The following is a 21064-nucleotide window of genomic DNA, read 5'->3' on the forward strand; positions in this document are numbered from 1 at the left end:
CATGTGTATATATTTGTATGTGTATGCACGTTACATACAATATCTGTATCTTCCTATGTTATGTACACGCATACACACACACACAGGCTTCCCAGGTGGTACAGTGGTAAAGAATCTGCCTGCCAATGCTGGAGACTCAGGGGATGTGGGTTTGATGCCTGGGTCGGGAAGATCCGCTAGAGAAGGAAATGGCTACCCACTTCAGTATCCTTCCCTGGAGAAACCTATGAACAGAGGAGCCTGGCAAGCAATAGTCCATGGGGTTACAGAGAGTCAGGCATGACAGGGCACATGCAGCAGCAAAATAAATCTCCTACACATATGCATGAGATTCTTAAAATTTAGACAGCTACATCAAGAGTAAATGCATCTGAGATTTTGGTTGATAATTCCAGAAATTCTTTCCTAATGGTTATTTCATTTTCTGCACCTACCAACAATGTTTGAAAGTGTCCATTTCTCCATAGCCTTCTCTCCAACAGCATGTTATAACATTTTTGGATTTTGCCAATCTCATGGTTAAGCAGTTATATCTCAGAGTAGTATTAATTTGCATTTTTACTACTGAAGTTAGCACCATTTTATAGCTATTGATTTAGTGGCTATGCTATTGGTTTTTTTCTATGACTTGTCCATTCATATCTTTTAACCAAAAGATTTAACCAAAACTTTTCTATAAAGTTAGTCTTTTTCTTCTCTATTCCTAAAGGTTTTTCATGTATATTGAGAATGTAAGTGTTTGGTCTGTGCTATGAGTTGGAGATATCTTGCCTATTCTGTTATGTTTGTTTTAACTCTGCTAATGACATGTTTCTGACATGCAGAAGTGCTGATTTCATTTGTATTTACTCCTAACTGTTAGCCTTTCCAAAATTTGAGTCACAGTTAAATAGTTATGATAAAATACTTTCCCAAGGTTATAATAAAAACCACCTTTGCTGCTTTCTAATACTTCTAAATTTCATTTTCTTACATTTAAATCTTTGATCCATTTATATCTATTTGTTTAACTTGATACATAGCATCAGTATGGAATCTGCCTTATTTTTTCCAACTTGCTACCCAGTTTTCCCAAGACTATTTATTAAAAAGTCTATCTTTACTTTTTGATTTGATGTGCATTGTTCATTGTACACTGAATTCCCATAGGTATTCAAGTCTCTCTCTGGACTTTCTATCCTATTTATTAGTCTGTCTTTTCATGAGCCAATCCTATACTTTGATGATTGATGCATTATAGTATTTTTACACTGCAGAATTTTCCAGATTATTCTTCTTTGATCACTTATTTTTTCCTGGGCACTTTAAAATTGGTTTATCTAGTTCCAGAAAATAAGCCATATTTTTACTGTTTGTCCTTTGATAATTTAAAAATATGACACATTGCTTTATGATATGGTCTTCCCACTAAAGAACACAATACATCTTTACATTAATCTGAGTTAAATTGTTTTCACTGCAATATAATTGACAAATAAAATTTAGTTAATAGTTTCAGGTGTACAACATACTAATTTGATATAGTTGCTTGGCCAAAAAGTTGGTTCAGGATTTTCCCATAAGATAGCTTTAGTAGCATTTAGTCTTCAACTTCATTCAAAACATTTTTTTTAGATTGTGTTATGACAGCTGTCATACTGGCATGCATTTTTTTAAAAATTGGCAAATTTTTTGTAGATGTTTTATTATTGAAAATGGAAGAAAAGCAAAATTTTTAGCATATTATGCTTTGTTATTTCAAGAAAGGTAAAAACACAAATAAAACACCAAAAAAAGATTTTTGCAATGTATGGAGAAGGTTCTCTGAGCGACCAAACGTGTCAAAAGTGGTTTGTGAAGTTTCATGCTGGAAGTTTTTCACTGGATGATGCTCCACAGTCACATAGACCAATTGAAGTTGATAGCAATCAAATTGAGACATTAATTGAGAACAATCAACATTATACCATGTAGGAGATAGCCAACATACTCAAAATAGCCAAGCCTTGATAATCGTTTGTACCAGCTTGGTTATGTTAATTGCTTTGGTGTTTGGGTTCCACATAAGTTAAGCAAAAAAAAACTGAACTGGACATATAAGTCAGTCAGTCAGTCAGTTCAGTCGCTCAGTCGTGTCTGACTCTTTGCGACCCCATCAATTGCAGCACGCCAGGCCTCCCTGAACATATAAGTAAGATCATACAATATTTGTCTTTCTCTCATTGTTTTATTTAGTCTTTCTCTCATTATTTCACTCTGTATAGCACTCTCAAGGTCCAAATGACAGGATTTCCTTCTTTTTATGGCTAAATTATCATAAATATTTACTCAACATCTGTCTTGTCCATTCATCCTCAGTAGTAGACATCTCAATTGCTTACATATCTATATCTTGGCTCTTGTGAATAATGCTACAGTAAACATGAGCATATCTTTTCAAGTTAATGTTTTTGTTTCCTTCAGAAAAATACCCAGAGGTGGAATTGCTAGACTATGGTAGTTCTAGTTTTAAGTTTTATTTTTATGTTTATTTTTATATTGGAGGATAGTTGATTTACAGTGTTGCATTTCAGGTGTTCAGCAAAGTGATTCCATTATACATATTCATGTATCTATTCTTTCTATTATTTTTCAGATATTTTTACCGTTTAGGTTATTACAGAATATTGAATAGAGTTCTCTGTGCTATCCAGTAGGTCCTTGTAGATTATTTAATATATAATAGTTTGTACATGTTAATCCCAAACTCCTAATTTATCCTGCCCCCCACACCTTTCCCCTTTGATACCTATACATTTTTTTCTAAGATCTGTGAGTCTGTTTCTGTTTTGTAAATAAGTTCATTTGTATCATTTTTAGCATCCACAAATAAGTGATATCATATCATATGATATTTTCCTTTCTCTCTGATATATTTCACTTAGTATTATAATCTCTAGGTCCGTCCATGTTGCTTCAAATGCATTATTTCATTCTTTTTTATGGCTGAGTAATATTCCATTGTGTATGTGTACCACATCTTCTTATCCATTCTTCTGTCATTGAACATTTAGATTGTTTTCATGTCTTGGCTATTGTAAATAGTGCTGCAGGGAACTGTGGGGTTTATGCATCTTTTCGAATTATGGTTTTCTCCAGGTATAGGCCTAGGAGTGGAATCACTGAACCATATGGTAGTTTTATTTTTAAGTTTTTTATGAACCTCAATACTGTTTTCCATAGCAGCTGCACCAGTTCGCATTCACACCAACAATGCACAAGGGTTCTTTTTTCTCCACATCCTCCCAAGTTAAGTTTCATATCCTTTGTATTAGAAAGATTCTCCTCTGGGTTCTGGGTATTTCTTAAGCCCTGAATATTTCATCTTTTGTTGTTATTGAAAGGGAGTCTATTTACATTGTTTCTGTCATTGCTATTTTAATAGATTAATTTCTGTAAAATAATCATTTTATATCAGACTACTTTGATTTCTCTTTAGTTGTCAGTTTCATTTGCTGTCTCTTGGACTTTTTCAGGTGTATGATTATACCATCTGCAAAATGGAGATAATTTAATTTTTTTCCAATTTCTGTACCTTTAACTTCCTATGGTTTTGGAGGTATTAGGCAATTAATTAGACAGTGTGAAGTAGTAGTGATTGTTGTAGAAGTTTGATAGTTTGATAATGAGTTTGTCTAGTTTCTGACTTTAGGAGAAATATCTTTGGCCTTTCTCCATTAGGAAATAACGTTTGCCTTAGGGCTGAGATACAATATGTTCAATCATATAAGTGAAGTTTTCATCAACTCTTATTCTGAGTGCTTTTTTTGGAAATCAAGGGTAGATTTATTTTTAGCAAATTTATTTTCTGTGCCTATGTGCATGCATGCTAAGTCGCTTCAGTCGTGTCCAAGTCTTTGCCACCCCATGGACTGGTGCCTGCAAGGCTGCTCTGTCCATGGAATTCTCCAGGCAAGAATGCTGGAGTGGGCTGCCAAGCTCTCCTCCAGGGAATCTTTCCTCCTATGATTATATATAAATGTAATTTTCCATGGATTTATTAATATGCTAAAATACAGGACTAAATGTTGTACTATTGAACAATTCAGACGTTCTTGTACAGGAGGGGGGGAGGAACCTGAGTTGATTATGACAGATACTTCTCTTACTGTGCTGTTTATTAATATTTTACTGTCTTTTTGAAGTGATATTCATAAATATAATTCATCTTTTTTCACTCTATCAGTTTTAGTATCAATGATTTATGAGATAGTTTTGAAATTTTCATTATTCTGAGAACTGAGACATTTTTCTGAGATCTGAGACAGTTTAAATAATGTTAGACTTACCTATTCTCTAAAGATTTCTCTGTGAAACTAGGAAATAGTACTTTTGGAGGGGTGGAGTAGATATATGCAATACATATAACCAGCAATTAAGCTAGTTTGCAACCACTTCTTTCAGATTTCCCTCCATTCCAATACACAACTTTATTATCCGACAGTGTTTTTCCGTGATACTCTTAACTGTACTTTAGCTGCTACAGCCTAATTTGTAAGTTCCAATAGAATTCAAGTTCAGTAGATATCCTAAACCTGCTGGGGTAAGTTTTGGTTAAATACTTTTTCCTGGGAATTTACCTATTTCTTTACTTATTTTTCATACACTTGTACAAAATAGTTCTATAATCCCTTTTGTTTTTGTGATTATTTCCATTTTTTTTTTTTGTATTTTATTTTTTGACTGTTTGATATTTTTGGATTGGTAGGTAAATTAAAGTATCCTGTTTGTAGTCTATTTCTGTTTCTCTGAGTATAGTCTATGGGTTTTTACTTCATGAAAGTTAGTTATTGCTAAGTCACTTATTTGGTACCTAGGTATTCATTTCTTATATTCCTTTTGAATTCTTACCCTTAGCATTAAAAAAAAAGGTCTTTTAAAATTGCTTTTTGATTTCAGTTCTGCATTCACTGATACCAAAATCACTGCCATGCTTTCTTCTTGTTAGTATTTCTTCATTCTTTTATTCTTCTCTTTACTGAATTGCATCCACTCAGTTGTGGAAGGGACTGGTGATAGAAGCAAGGTTCGATGCTGTAAAGAGCAATAGTGCATAGGAACCTGGAATGTTAGGTCCATGAATCAAAGCAAATTGGAAGTGGTCAAACAGGAGATGACAACAGTGAACATCGACCTTCTAGAAATGAGCGAACTAACATGGACAAGAATGGGTGAATTTAACTCAGATGACCATTATAGCTACTACTATGGGCAGGAATCCCTTAGAAGAAATGGAGGAGCCATCATAGTCAACAAAAGTCCGAAATGCAGTACTTGGATGCAATCTCAAAAATGACAGAATGATCTCTATTCGTTTCCAAGGCAAACCATTCAATATCACGGTAATTCAAGTCTATGCCCCGATCAGTAATGCTGAAGAAGCTGTATAGATCTATGAAGACCTACAAGACTGTCTAGAACTAACACTCAAAAAAGATGTCCTTTTCATTATAGGGGACTGGAATGCAAAAGTAGGAAGTCAAGGAACACCTGGAGTAACAAGAAAATTTGGCCTTGGAGTACAGAATGAAGCAGGGCAAAGTCTAACAGAGTTCTGCCAAGAGAATACACTGGTCATAGCAAACACCCTCCTCCAACAACACAAGAGAAGACTCTACACATGGACATCACCAGATGGTCAACACTGAAATCAGAGTGATTATATTCTTTGCAGCCAAAGATGGAGACACTCTATACAGCCAGCAAAAACAAGACCAGGAGCTGACTGTGGCTCAGATCACGAACTCCTTTTTGCCAGATTAAGACTGAAATTGAAGAAAATGGAGAAAACCACTAGACCATTCAGGTATGACCTAAATCAAATCCCTTATGACTATACAGTAGAAGTGAGAAATAGATTTAAGGGACTAGATCTGATAGACAAAGTGTCTAATGAACTATGGACGGAGGTTCATGACACTGTACAGGAAACAGGAATCAAGATCATCCCCATGGAAAAGAAAGGCAAAAAGGCAAAATGGTTGTCTAAGGAGGCCTTACAAATAGCTGTGAAAAGAACAGAAGTGAAAAGCAAAGGAGAAAAGGAAAGATATTCCCATTTGAATGCAGAGTTCCACAGAAAAGCAAGGAGAGATAAGAAAGCCTTCCTCAGGGATCAATGGAAAGAAATAGAGGAAAACAACAGAATGGGAAAGACTAGAGATCTCCTCAAGAAAATTAGAGATACCAAGGGAACATTTCATGCAAAGATGGGTTTGATAAAGGACAGAAATGGTGGGACCTAACAGAAGCAGAAGATATTAAGAAGAGGTGGAAAGGATACACAGAAGAACTGTACAAAAAAGATCTTTATGACCCAGATAATCATGATGGTGTGATCACTCACCTAGAGCCAGACATCCTGGAATGTGAAGTCAAGTGGCCTTAAGAAGCCACTATGAACAAAGCTAGTGGAAGTTATGGAACTCCAGTTGAGTTATTACAAATCCTGAAAGATGATGCTGTGAAAGTGCTGCACTTAATATGTCAGCAAATTTGGAAAACTCACCAGTGGCCACAGGACTGGAAAGGGTCAGTTTTCATTCCAGTTCCAAAGAAAGGCAATTCCAAAGAATGCTCAAACTACTGCATAATTGCACTCATCTCACACACTAGTAAAGTAATGCTCAAAATTCTCCAAATCAGGCTTCAGCAATACATGAACCATGAACTTTCAGATGTTCAAGCTGCTTTTAGAAAAGGCAGAGGAACCAGAGATCAAATTGCCAATATCCACTGGATCATCAAAAAAGCAAGAGAATTTCAGAAAAACATCTATTTCAGCTTTATTGACTATGCCAAAGCCTTTGACTGTGTGTATCTCAATCAACTGTGGAAAATTCTGAAAGAGATGGGATCACCTGACCTACCTCTTGAGAAATCTGTATGCAGGTCAGCAAGCAACAGTTAGAACTGGACATGGAACAACAGACTGGTTCCCAACAGGAAAAGGAGTACGTCAAGGCTGTGTATTATCACCCTGCTTATTTAACTTATATGCAGAGTACATCATGAGAAATGCTGGGCTGGAGGAAGCACAAGCTGGAATCAAGATTGCCAGGAGAAATATCAATAACCTCAGATAAGCAGATGACACCACCCTTATGGCAGAAAGTGAAGAAGAACTAAAGAGCCTCTTGATGAAAGTGAAAGAGGAGATGGAAAAAGTTGGCATAAAGCTCAACATTCAGAAAACTAAGGTCATGGCATCCGGTTCCATCACTTCATGACAAATAGATAGGGAAACAGTGTAAACAGTGGCTGACTTTATTTTTCTGGGCTCCAAAATCACTGCAGATGGTGACTACAGCCATGAAATTAAAAGACGCTTACTCCTTGGAAGGAAAGTTTTGACCAACCTAGACAGCATATTAAAAAGCAGAGACATTACTGTGCTCACTTTGGCAGCACATAAACTAAAATTGGAACGATACAGAGAAGATTAGCATGGCCCCTGCGCAAGGATGGCACGCAAATTCGTGAAGCATTCCATATTTTTAAGTACACTTGATTCAGTCCAGACTTTAGTGTATTTTAAATTTTTCATAGTTTATAAAGTAAAGTTATAAGTAAAACAAACAAAAAAAATAAATAAATAAATAAAAAGCAGAGACATTACTTTACCAACAAAGGTCCATCTAGTCAAAGCTATGATTTTTCCAGTGGTCATGTATGGATGTGAGAGTTGGACTATAAAGAAAGCTGAGCACCAAAGAATTGATGCTTTTGAACTGTGGTGTTGGAGAAGACTCTTGAGAATCCCTTGGACTGCAAGGAGATTGAACCAGTCCATCCTAAAGGAAATCAGTTCTGAATATTCATTGGAAGGACTGATGCTGAAGCTGAAACTCCAGTACTTTGACCACCTGCTGCAAAGAACTGACTCCTTTGAAAAGACCCTGATGCTGGGAAAGATTGAAGGCGGGAGAAGTAGGGATGACAGAGGATGAGATGGTTGGATGGCATCACCAACTCAACGGACACGAATTTGAGTAAACTCTGGGAGTTGGTGATGGACAGGGAGGACTAGCGTGTTGCAGTCCATGGGGTTGCAAAGAGTCAGACACGACTGAGCGACTGAACTGAACTGAACTGAACTGATGTTGGTCCCATAGAGAGCTTTCTGTTTAAGCAGAATATTCTTCTCGACCACTCAAGGCAATGAAGTAGCTGGGAAAAAATGGAGTGAAAGTCTTTTGAAGGAAAAGAAGCCATAAATGTGGAATATATATAGTAGAGACAATTATAATTTAAACTTTATGAATCATAAAGAAGTCTTGGAAAAGAAAATAGAATTGCTAATAGAGCCACAGAGGCAACACCTGAGAGAAACATGTTGGACAGTAATCTCTCTCCCATTTAGGACTGCAGAGGTAAGGCAGGGGAGCTTTATGCCTTTTGATTCCTCCATCAGTAAAATTGGAATAATCATGTCCCCATGCTCACTTAACAAAATACCAGGGAAATAATTATTTAAGAGTCTTGTTTAAGGTTTATTGGTAGTAAACACAATCCAAACTTAAATTCTGATAGACATATCTGAGGAAGGCTATGGATTTTTCTTGCTTAAGATGTTGGGCACATGGGAGCAATTTCTCAGGAAACATTTTAATGAAAATTTCTTTTCTGGAATACACTGATGATAGATTTATCATTTTAAGTAGTTACCTATTTATCTAGATATTTGAGAGTAAATTTTTTATTTCACTAGAAATAAATGAATAAAAGTTCTTATACAAGAAAATACCATTAGAAGGTAAGCAGAAGACTGCATTACGATAAATGTGAGCAAGACTGTCCCAATGTTGAAAGAGATTACTGTATCATGTTGAGATAGACATCATCCAACTGCTGTGTTTTTGGACTTCAGGATTTGGTTTCTGTTAGGTCACCCAGGGGATATCAAGTTCTACAAAGTTTTGTCTTGCCCTGTGATTTACAAATCTGAGATCTTGACTTGGAATTCACAGTTTTCTCTAGTGTATTTATAACTTCCTTTGATTTTCCTCTATTTGACACATCTTAAGTTCCCATTAGGTACTAGGTACTCAGCTAGGAATTGGGCATGCTACTGAAAAGACATCTTCTTTTTTTTTTCAACTTTTCTATTGGAGTACAGTAAATTAACAATATGGTGTTAATTTCAGAGGTACAGCAAATTAAGTCAGTTATACATATAAATGTTTCTATTTTTAAACTTATTTTCCCAATTAGGTTTGTATATTGAGCAGAGTTACCTGTGCTATACAGCACGTCCTTGTTGGTTATCTCTTTTATATACAGCAGTGTGTACATGCCCATCTCACACTTGCTAACTAAAACATTATTTCTGTCATTTGAGTGAGAATACATAAATGCAAACCGTTCATTACAGCTAAGTATATCTTATTAGGGACACATATATAAAATGTAATGGGAGGATAGGGAAAAGTGCACCTAAATCAGTCATGTAGATTATGACTAGTTCCTTGGCCACTAACTGTGGATCCTTGGTTTCCCATTTTCAGAAAGAATATATAGGAATTTTAACAAATCATATTATACCAAGTTCCAGTATGTGTGTGTATATATTTTTTAAACCAATGATTCTTAGGATTAGGATTACATCTTGTAAATCTTTTTCAGCCATCATTTAGAAAAGGTAGCATGAGAGGTCTTGAAAAAACAAGACTCTAATATCTATGGAGGAACCATTCAGTTGGGCTCACAACTACTGAAGGAGACTGGTAATAGTTTAGTGAACCTGATAACTTCAGGTTATTTTTTCCTGAAATATCTGATTCACTTGGCCATAGTTAGTAGCCAAGATGTTAACTGATGATTTATAGTGAAGTAACAATTTTTTTTTCTCTTTGCAAGATATTTACTTTAAAAACTTAGTTCTGAATTTCAACAGGGAGATGAATCTTTGTTCCAGAATCACAACAGCATGCCTCTTAAAAATAAAATTGAATGTAATTTATGCCTAATGTTGGAATTCTGGTACTTGAAAGAAAAGAACTCAAGGATTAAATTTATTATAAATTTTAACAATTCTTGAAGTAGTAATTACTTTATTGAAGTACTTCCAGTTGCTATATTTAATTAGATATTTCTGAGCAGATGTTTTTGGTTCTCAGCTAGGTGGATTTTTTATAATGTACAATAGAATGGAAAGATTTTCATAGGCTAAAAAGATAATAAAACTTTTATTCATTGAGTGCACAGTAATTACCAGATGTGTTTCTAATAGTGATAAGCATTTCTAATTTTGGAATATCATAAATAATGATGCTGTAAATGTTCTTGTCTCTTGGTGCACATGCACATAAATTTTTATTATGAATGTGATTTTCATATCTTATGATAGGAAAATATTTAGCTCTAGGTAATAGCACCAAACATCTTTCAAAATGATTGTCCCTATTTTCTTCCCATTTGTAGCATATGAGAGTTCCAGTTGTACATTATCCTAACCAACATTTGGTGTTCTCTCAAGTCTGATGGGTGTCTAGTGGTATCTTATTTTGATCTTAATTTGCATTTCATAGTGACTAGTAATGATGAGCATATTTGCATATATTAATTAATCCTCTTTTGTAAAATGCCCACTTAGATATCCTTTTTTGTAAATTGCCCATTAAAATTTTTAGCATTTTAAAAATTGGGTTATCTTTTTCTTGCAGAAGTAACTTTTATTTTATATGTGAGTCCTGTTTAAGATATCTTTATTACAATTATCTTTTCCTATGATATGTTTCACATATTCATTCTTAGTATCATTTCATGAAAAGAAGGTCTTTCTTTTCATTTAATATTATTACTTAGTCTTATTTATGGATATCCTTTTTGTGTTCTGTTTAAAAAATATTTGCCTATGCAGGGTTATGAAAAAAATAGGAATATTGGCAAGTTTTATTAAATACTTTGATGTCATTTCTATTGTCTTTTAGCTTTCATCAATTGTATTCAAAGGCAGTTGTAAATACTATTGATCTTTTGGGGATGATTTATAATATCTCTCTTCCTCTGCTGTTCTGAGATCTTCTGTTTGTTTTTCAGCAGTTTTACTCATAGGTGCTTAGATGTGATTTTATTGGACTTGATCTAGCTTGGTATTCATCAATTAAGTTCAGTTCAGTTGCTCAGTCATGTCGGACTCTTTGCGACCCCATGAACTGCAGCACGCCAGGCCTCCCTGTCCATCACCAACTCTTGGAGTTCACCCAAACCCATGTCCATTGAGTCAGTGATGCCATTCAACCATCTCATCCTCTGTTGTCCCCTTCTACTCCTGCCCCCAATCCTGCCCAGCATCACGGTCTTTTCCAGTGAGTCAACTCTGAGCATCAGGTGGCCAAAGTATTGGAGTTTCAGCTTCAACATCAGTCCTTCCAATGAACACCCAAGACTGATCTCCTTTACAATGGACTGCTTGGATCTCCTTGCAGTCCAAGGAACTCTCAAGAGTCTTCTCCAACACCACAGTTCAAAAGCATCAGTTCTTCTGCACTCAGCTTTCTTTATAGCCCAACTCTCACACCCTTACATGACCACTGGAAAAAACATTGCTTTGACTAGATAGACCTTTGTTGGCAAAGTAATGTCTCTGCTTTTTAATATGCTATCTAGGTTGGTCATAACTTTCCTTCCACAGAGTAAGCGTCTTTTAATTTCATGGCTGTAGTCACCATCTGCAGTGATTTTGGAGCCCAGAAAAATAAAGTCTGACACTGTTTCCACTGTTTCCCCATCTATTTCCCATGAGGTGATGGGACCAGATGTCATGATCTTAGTTTTCTGAATGTTCAGCTTTAGGCCAACTTTTTCACTCTCCTCTTTCACTTCCATCAAAGGCTTTTTAGTTCCTCTTCACTCTCTGCCATAAGGGTGGTGTCATCTGCATATCTGAGGTTATTGATATTTCTCCTGGCAATCTTGATTCCAGTTTGTGCTTCCTCCAGCCCAGCATTTCTCATGGTGTACTCTGCATATAAGTTAAATAAGTAGGGTGGCAATACACAGCCTTGACATACTCCTTTTCCTATTTGGAACCAGTCTGTTGTTCCATGTCCAGTTCTAACTGTTGCTTGCTGACCTGCATACAGGTTTCTCAAGAGGCAGGTCAGGTGGTCTGGTATTCCCATCTCTTTCAGAATTTTCCATAGTTTGTTGTGATTCACACAGTCAAAGGCTTTGGCATAGTCAATAAAGCAGAAATAGATGTTTTTCTGGAATTCTCTTGCTTTTTCGATGATCCAGCGGATGTTGGAAATTTGATCTCTGGTTCCTCTGCCTTTTCTAAAAGCAGCTTGAACATCTGAAAGTTCATGGTTTATGTATTGCTGAAGCCTGCCTTGGAGAATTTTAAGCATTACTTTAGTAGTATGTGAGATGAGTACAATTGTGCGGTATTCATGGAGGATCTTGAATCTGTGGCTTGATGTTTTTCATCAGTTTTGGAAAATCCTCTATTATCTATTCAGATATCACTTATGCCCTATTCTCTATATCTTCTCCTGGAACTCTTAATTTCACCTGTAATACATATTTTCCTCTTAGAAGTCTATTACATTTTTCATCTTTTTAAGATTTGAAGATTTAGTCTGGATATTTTTTGTGGTCCAATCTTTCTCTTCATTACTCCTCTTATTATTGTGGTTTAGTTGCTAAGTTGTATCTCTTTTGCAACCCCATGGACTAGACCCCACCAGGCTCCTCTGTCCATGGGATTTCCCAGGCAAGAATACTGGAGTGGGTTGCCATTCCCTTCTCCAGGGGATCTTCCTGGACCAGGGATTAAACCCACATCTCTTGCATTGGCAGGCAGGTTCTTCACCACTGAGCTACCACGGAAGCCATTTCTCTTATTATTTATATCTAATCTACATTCAGTCTATCTGAGTTCTTAATTTTAGTTATTGCCTTTTTCAGTTCTAAAGCTTCTATATAATTTAAAACAAAGATTCTGTGTGGGTTTCTATTTTTTACCTTATTCAGTTCAGTTCAGTTCAGTCACTCAGTAGTGTCTGACTTTTTGCAACCCCATGAACCGCAGCACGCCAGGCCTCCCCGTCCATCACCAACTCCCGGAGTTTACTCAAACTCATATCCATCGAGTCGGTGATGCCATCCAGCCATCTCATCCTCTGTCATCCCCTTCTCTTGCCCCGAATCCCTCCCAGCATCTGGGTCTTTTCCAGTCAGTCAACTCTTTGCATGAGGTGTTCAAAGTGTTGGAGTTTCAGCTTCAGCATCAGGCCTTCCAATGAACACCCAGGACTGATCTCCTTTAGGATGGACTGGTTGGATCTCCTTGCAGTCCAAGGGACTCTCAAGAGTCTTCTCTAGCACCACAGTTCAAAAGCATCAATTCTTCGTCGCTCAGGTTTCTTCACAGTCCAACTCTCACATCCATACATGACTACTGGAAAAACCATAGCCTTGACTAGACGGACATTTGTTGGCAAAGTAATGTCTCTGCTTTTTAATATGCTGTCTAGGTTGGTCATAAATTTCCTTCCAAGGAGTAAGCATCTTTTAATTTCATGGCTGCAGTCACCATCTGCAGTGATTTTGGAGCCCAGAAAAATAAAGTCAGCTACTGTTTCCACTGTTTCCCCATCTATTTCCCATGAAATGATGGGACCAGATGCCATGATCTTAGTTTTCTGGATGTTGAACTTTAAGTCAACTTTTTCACTCTCCTCTTTCACTTTCATCAAGAGGCTTTTTAGCTCCTTTTTACATTATTAATCATAGTTATTTTATAATCCGTGTCTGGAACTCTTGTAGATCTACTTATTTTTCCCATTTTTCTCTTAGTCGTTGGTCTTTGTCTTCAGAATATATGTGGCAGTAATTAATTGAATCTCAGACATTGTGATTTGAAAATTTTAGGAGTAATTCGAGACTCTGGGTGGTGTTTTGCAGTCTGCTAGACTAGGAAAGACCTACATAATGTATTGAGCCAATCAAGACTAGGTTTAGTCTTTGTGAGAGCTGATTTACTTTCACTTTATTTATGATTTACTCTTGCTATTCCTGTGATGTACCACTTCAGCAGTTCCAACTCCCAAACTCTGTGCAATGAATGAAAGCTTCTCAGCCTCTTGGCTGTTGTTTACAAATTGGCAAAGGCCTCAGTGGACATGCTGCACAAAACATCAGGTTCACTTTTTAGCATCTGTATTCAAATAAGGATCTTGGTTCCTTGAGTCTTGACTGCCCTGATAGTTTTTGGATACTTCTAGTCAATTTTTTAAGATTTTATCCAAATTTTATATTTATTTCATGGGGAAAGTTGATATAATATAAATTAGTCTGCTATAATTGGAAGTAGAAGTAGCTTGTTATTTGCTCAAGAAGTATTAATATTTTTAGTGCCTACTGAATCCCAGATACTATTATCCTGCTGCTGCTGCTGCTAAGTCGCTTCAGTCGTGTCCAACTCTGTGCAACCCCATAGATGGCAGCCCACCAGGCTCCCCCGTCCCTGGGATTCTCCAGGCAAGAACACTGGAGTGGGTTGCCATTTCCTCTCCGATGCATAAAAGTGAAAAGTGAAAGCAAAGTCGCTCAGTCGTGTCTGACTCTTAGTGACCCCATGGACTGCAGCCTACCAGGCTCCTCTGTCCATGGGATTTTCCAGGCAAGAGTACTGGAGTGGGGTGCCATTGCCTTCTCCTAGGTGCTGGTAAATAATGGGGGTTTTCTTGTTTTCTAAATTATTTATTTTATTTTGGCCGCACTGGGTCTTTCTTGCTATGCATGGGCTTTCTCCAGTCATGGCTAGTAGGGCGGTATGCGGGCTTCTCGTCGTGGTGGCTTCTCTTGTTTGACAGCACAGAGTCCAGGGATGCAGGCTCAGTAGTTGCGGCACATGGGCTTAGCTGCTCTGTGTCATATGGATCTTCCTGGGCCAGGGATGAAATATGTATTCCCTGAGTTGGCAGGCAGATTCTTTTCCACTGTACCACCAGGGCAGTCCAATAATATTTAAATGCTATTAAAAATTACTCTTTTCATGGATCTCAGATTCTAGAGAAGGCAGATAAAATAAAAACAAATAAGGTAATTTCAAGTAGTGATAAAGGCTATGAAGGAAATAAACAGTGTAATGTATAAAAGAGTAGCTGGTTATAGAGAGAAGGCTGCTTTAAGAGACAGTCATGAAAGTCATCTCCAAAGAGGGGACACTTGAAATGAGACATGCAAGATGTGAAGGAGACAGCCAAGTGAGAAAGTAGGAAAAATAGAGGAAATGGGAAGTATGAGGGGCCCTGAAGTGCACAGGTAAGTGTGGCTAGGACTTAGTGAGAAAAGGAACCACCTGTTCAAGGTAAAATTGAAGAGGAGGTAATCTAGGTAACAGCTAGCAAACTGTATATAATAAGAGGAAGGATAATACAAGTAGGAGAACTGAAAATGACTCCTAAGTTTGATTTTATTAATAGCCACTAGTTACCATTTACTGAGTTGGAGAAGACCAGAGGAGGAACTTATTTGGAGGATAGGTGTCAAGAGTGCTGTTTTTGACATGTTAAATTTGAGGTGCCTGTTAGGCCTCCAAGGCAGAACATGTAAATTTGGGATACTGGCAGAAGGATGATATGAAAGCAGTGCAAAAGAATAAGCTCCTCTGAAGAAATACTGCAGAGAAAGCAGAGAACCTACACCAGACCCTGGGTGACAAGAGTATTTAGATTAATCAGAAGACTAGGAGCAGTTAGAGACACAGGGAGGAAATCAGCATCATATAATAGCATTCCAGTTCTTATGAATGCACTAAAAATTAAGGCCTAAGAAATGTCCCTTGAATTTTACGATGCAGGAAACATTGGTGACTGGCAGGAGCAGGCATCTTAAGAGTGGCTGGAAGAGAAGCCAGGCTGAAGTATGCTGAAGAGCAAATGGGGCCTCCAATTCTAGCAAAAGGAGGACTGAACTGATACGTGACTCTTTAAACACATAACCATACTAAATTCAAATAACAAATTGAAATGTAGAGTGGCCTCACAAGAAAGGAACAGAAATTACCTGGTACCTCCCTCCAAAGAAGCAACTGAAATCTAGAGTTGTATGCATAGCAGCTGACATCAGGAAGGGTAGGATCATCTCAGCCAGAAAGAGACCCTAAAGCTTAGTAGCTTAGGCTATAATTCACTCATAGTAATAGCAGGGCTGGTCTTGGTCTTATGCACTGGAGGAAATGGAAGCTGAGATCCATGCATAAAACTGAGATAATGCAGTTGTTGTACAGATGTTCTGTTGTACTTTACCCTAGGTAGATTCACTCTTTTCTGGTCTCTTTAAACTTGTAGTGTCAATCTCAGTTGTTAGATCAGGCTGGAATCAGATTAGGAATCTGTGATGTTGACTGTAGATTATGTGTATTGCACTTCCTTATCCATAAAGACTGAGTAATCCTAGATCTAAATAAGTAGTAATGTCCCAGAAATTGACCTCTTTCTGGAAATGAGCTAGGCATTCTCCTGGGAAATAACTGATGGGCTCCCAGTAACCGCTTTTAATTGAAAGCTAATCCTTTAATTCGAGATGATCAATGTAGCTCAATTGCAAGTAGTGGAGGAGGGGTCATAGGAGGAACTCTGGGAAGCCAATGAAATTATTTAAAGCATCTAGCTCCTTTGTTTTAGGTCATAGGTTATCCATAAATTGCCTCTTGCACCAATAATTCTAATTCTCTGTTACAACATGTAAATAAAAAAAATTTTTAAGGTAAACAGTGAAAATACTGTCCAAAATATTTTACTGAAGGTCAAGCAAGGCCTGATAAAGAAGCTAAAACTGTACTAGCTAAAATTTTATTAAAACTAGTAGCTAATTCCTAAACAAGGACCCTGTAACATGATCATGGTTTCTTAGAGGTGGCCTAAAACTATTCAACTTTTCTTTTCAAACTGTAAATTGTCTTACTGGGTTTTTTTTCTGACTCCAAATGTAATCAGTGTTCATTACAAAAAGGTTAAGTTCTCAAAACAAAAGCCTTTCTCAAATTTCAATAATTTCAGTCTCAACTAATAACTGTCTTATTTTTACTGATCAAACTGAGTGATTTCTTCAAGTCCACTCTAGAAATATGTACGTGGTAGATACTTTTTATTGCCTGAGCAAATTTCTTATTATTGAAATACTTAAAATTCAGTGTATACTTAAGTAATACCTAAACTCTAGTAAGATTTAAGTGTTTCAGATCTTGGTAGTTCAGATCTTGGCAAGAATAACCACAGATAAAGTTTATGAATGGAACAAAACAAAGCACCTTCTATGAGTATTTTTTCATTCTCAGGCATTATAGTAGGCCAGGTCATGGTATTTTTCCATCTGGATTTCTGCAGAATGATTTGCTTGTGCTACAAATCTCTACCTAATTACTTAGAGTTGCCAAATTAACTGTAAATCTATTCTAGTCAAGGACAATTTTTATTACATCACTTTACTTTCAGTGGCTGATTTATTTCTCTAAACAAAACGAATCACTGTTTCTCATGGATTCATTCTCTTCCCATTCATATGTGTTCCAGGCTCATTGCCACCCCTGTGGATATAGCATCAATTACACATCTTCTTGCAACAATTAAAATTCTATGCTTGTCTCATGACCCTAATCAAAACTTACTCACTTTTCGCTGACCTCTTATGATTTACATTTTACAGTATATTCTCTCCTCTATCCACTGGCGTGTACTTACTGGCTGGTTTGCTTATAGCTCTTCTTTAGTTATTTCATGACTATAGTATCTCTGTGGCTGGGTTTATGGAGGTATTGTGTGCACCTTGAGCACATGGTGAACTAACATTGATCTCTCTGTGTGGAACCCAGAGGTCTCTTATGGATCACTGCAGCACAAAGTTGGTAAGTGCTTAAAGTGTGAAGAGGGAGGGCAAACAGTGACACCTTCAGTGAAGAATTAGGCCTAATGGTAGAACCTTGCATTTGATCCTAACTATTTAGCATGATATGCCTGAAATATTTAGAACTAAATACTTGTTTTATCTTAGTGTGGTCAACTGGTATACATTAGAAATTAATACTGATCAGACAAATCAATTAATATAAGTATTTAATATTCTAAAATTGTCAGAATGTGACTACTCCAATTCCATCAATATTATGCTGAAGGAAAATTGTATTCCTGAGCTACCATCTTTGTGTATAAAAGTTACTTAAGTTAATTTAAGTATTGTAATAAGTAGGAATGTTTCATTCATTTAAAGTCTAAAAAAGTCTGAACTATTTAGATTTTGTATAATTTATGCTTCTCCACCACTCTGCAATCTAGACATATTCTTTACTATACCTCTAGAGAGCTAACCCTCATGTTAATCTACAGACTGTGAGCTCTGTAGGTGCCAGCTTTTCTTTTTCACATTTAGTTTTGCCAATGGACTCTGGGCCTCTGTCCTCACCTGTTATGTAAAGAAGTCAGGTGAAGTTATCACCAAAGTCTCTTCAAGCGTGAGTTTTGCATGACTAATCCGTTGTAAAACACAACTAAAATAATGGTTCTTCTGTAGTTCTTTTGGGGCTTTTATTGTTGCTAGGAATCACGCTGGAAAGATAAAGGCATCACGGGGAATGTGCACGGAAATACCACTGGATTATGGCCATGTTTTGAGATAGAGACTTAAGCACAAAAAAAGAGCTAGTAAAGGATGCTTTGTTAGTGGTGTTTTAAGGAGAAACATGCTTGGGAAATGTTGAGTATTTCTGGATAGAGAAATACCAAATGAATGTGTCCTTTTAAATGTTTAATTATATCAAGCACTTTTGCTCCGCTTACTCAGCGTGCACGCTAGTTAGGAAGGGCCGAGCCCCCGACCTAGGCTTGCGCGGTGCAAGGTTCTGAGGTCAAAGTGGGTTTGGCTGCTCAGCCTGGACCGGGGCGCCGGAACCCTTAGCTGGGAAGACCTCGATGAGGCTGCTGCGTTTGTGCACGTGGGCTCCTGTTCTCCCCACAGCCTCACAAGGGACCAACCCCTCTTCTGGGCAGAGCCCAGAGTGTTAGCAGTCCTGGTGGCTCAAATCAGGGGCCAGGGCAGTTAAGTGACTTGCTCGTTTATGTTGTCTTTGAAATTTGGGGGGTCTCATTCCTGATGGATCGGGGACAGCCGCAGTCTGGATAGTGTACAGGGGGTGGGCGCGAGGGCGATGGTCAGACCCGCCGGCCTGACGCGCTCGCCTCACGGCCCAGCTCCGCCCTTGCCCCCACCAGCGCCTGAGGACGTGATCCCGGCTGCCCGGCCGCCCCGCCGGGCGCTGGAGTGCCGCCCGCAGAGGGCGTGCCCTGGAGCCGAGCGCGCCCCTCCGCCGCCACCTGCGGGGCCGGCCGGCCGGGTGCTGGGCGCAAACCCTTCTGGAGCGCGCGGCGGGCTCGGCGGCGACGAGAGGAGGAGCCCCGAGCGGGGCCGAAGGACACCCCGTCCTCCAAACGCTGCCACTTGACTGAGCCGGCCGCTGGCGAGAAGGCGGCGCCACTGCCCGCACAGCTGGACCGCACTCGGCGCCGGGCCCGGCCTCAGCTGCCCGCGCCCTGACGCCCACCCGCCTCGGATGCCGGCTCCCGCCCCGCGCCAGCCAGACGCCCGAGAGGCGCGCGCCTGCCCGCGGTCCTGTCGTGTGAGTGAACTCCTGGGAGGTGGGCGACCTGTCCGTCGGCCTCTGCTCCTCCGTTTTGCCTTTTTGATTTTGAGTGACAGAAATCTGAGTTACAGGAGGCTTTGATTCAACCGGACCTTTCTTGGCCAGCTGCCTGCTAGAGCCTCGCGTTTCCGGCTCCTAATTAAGAACTTAGCCCCCGCCCCATCCCCCTTGTTCTCAGCCCCCAAATTCAAAGCTTTGCATTAATGAATTGCAGTTTCACCTTCTTCCCTCCTTCTTACCTGAAGAGTGAAGATTTTCAGGTAAAAGATTTGCCTATGAACGTTTAATTTATATGCCAAGCTGTCAGGCTTGTGATCCGAATGGCATGTCAGGAGCAAAATGTGAGCTCCCGTTGGAGCTGTGGGAGGCTGAATCTGGAGGTGAATTATATTGCAAATGGGAAGTGAAGCAGAGCTGACGGTAAGATCCTCTGGCTGTTAGCGAAGGGGTCTGGGAAGCAGAGCAGAACAATTAGGTTCTCCCCTGCGTCCCGTCTGCCCGCTCCCCATCTCTTATGAAAATAGTAAACATTCTCATCAAAGACCCCATCGTTTTGGGATCGGAGATTTATGGTGTTTATCTTAGGGAATATTTTAGTTAAGAATTCAGAGGAATAAAGGGTCTATTTTTATTATGACTGTATAAATCACATCAGGATCAACAGTTGAATATACCTTGAATATTTGGATGAGGTAGTTTTCAAGTACTTGATATAGATACCGTATATAAGTGGGAAATAACTAATGTTTAGGTATTCAGCAGAATAGTCGGTTAAAACCATAACTTCAGTTTTTAACTTCTTTGTTTTGCCAGCAAACAAAAATTACTTATTAGGCCCACGGTCTTACAATAAAAGGATACTTTAAGATCGTTGACCAAGCTCCGGTCCATTTTAGCATTTCCTCTGTTGCTCTCCTGACAGACCGGCCACACTTTGCAGGGAGCACTTCGGTGACAGCAAGCTCACAGCATTGTGAGGCATCCCTCCTTTCTGTCACTGCCAGCAAGGCCTTGTTGACACTGAGCTGACAACTGCTTCCTCGGACCAGCTTCTCATTAATCCTGCTTTTGCCAGTAGCCCTCTAGTTCGTGAAATTATATATAGAATTTTTCAGCAGAGAAGATCTAAGACTTTTATCCATCTGAAAAAGTTTGTGACCAAAAAATTATTAAGAAATGGAAAGTCTAAAATGGTTTAGAGTAAGACTTTTGTCCCCTTTACTTGACAGCTTTGGCTTCCTCATCTGTAAAATAGGAATGATCATATACTCTGTCTACCTATAGGGTTTTTGTGAGAACTAAATTAGATAATATTCATAAAGTACTTATCATAGTTGCCTAGAAGTTAGTAAACATTTGTTATCGTCACTAAATAATATTCATTTTGTTTCCCCTTACCTC

General features: G+C 38.4%; 1 protein-coding gene and 1 non-coding gene across 2 annotated transcripts in view; both read left to right on the plus strand.

Moving 5' to 3' along the window:
* The first annotated feature begins 7409 nt into the window (after positions 1–7409).
* LOC136165626 (U6 spliceosomal RNA) lies at positions 7410–7516 on the plus strand. Its single transcript, XR_010662631.1, has one exon. It is a non-coding gene; the product is annotated as a U6 spliceosomal RNA (small nuclear RNA).
* An 11882-nt stretch (positions 7517–19398) lies between these two features.
* The window catches only part of C3H2orf88 (chromosome 3 C2orf88 homolog), a 40070-nt gene continuing 38404 nt past the window's right edge, over positions 19399–21064 (plus strand). The window contains exon 1 of the mRNA XM_065931942.1: positions 19399–19639. The gene's annotated coding sequence lies outside the window, so the exon portion shown is untranslated. The remainder of the gene's footprint in view (positions 19640–21064) is intronic.

This window comes from Muntiacus reevesi, chromosome 3 (genome assembly GCF_963930625.1).
Source record: "Muntiacus reevesi chromosome 3, mMunRee1.1, whole genome shotgun sequence".
Classification (NCBI taxonomy): Eukaryota; Metazoa; Chordata; class Mammalia; order Artiodactyla; family Cervidae; genus Muntiacus; species Muntiacus reevesi.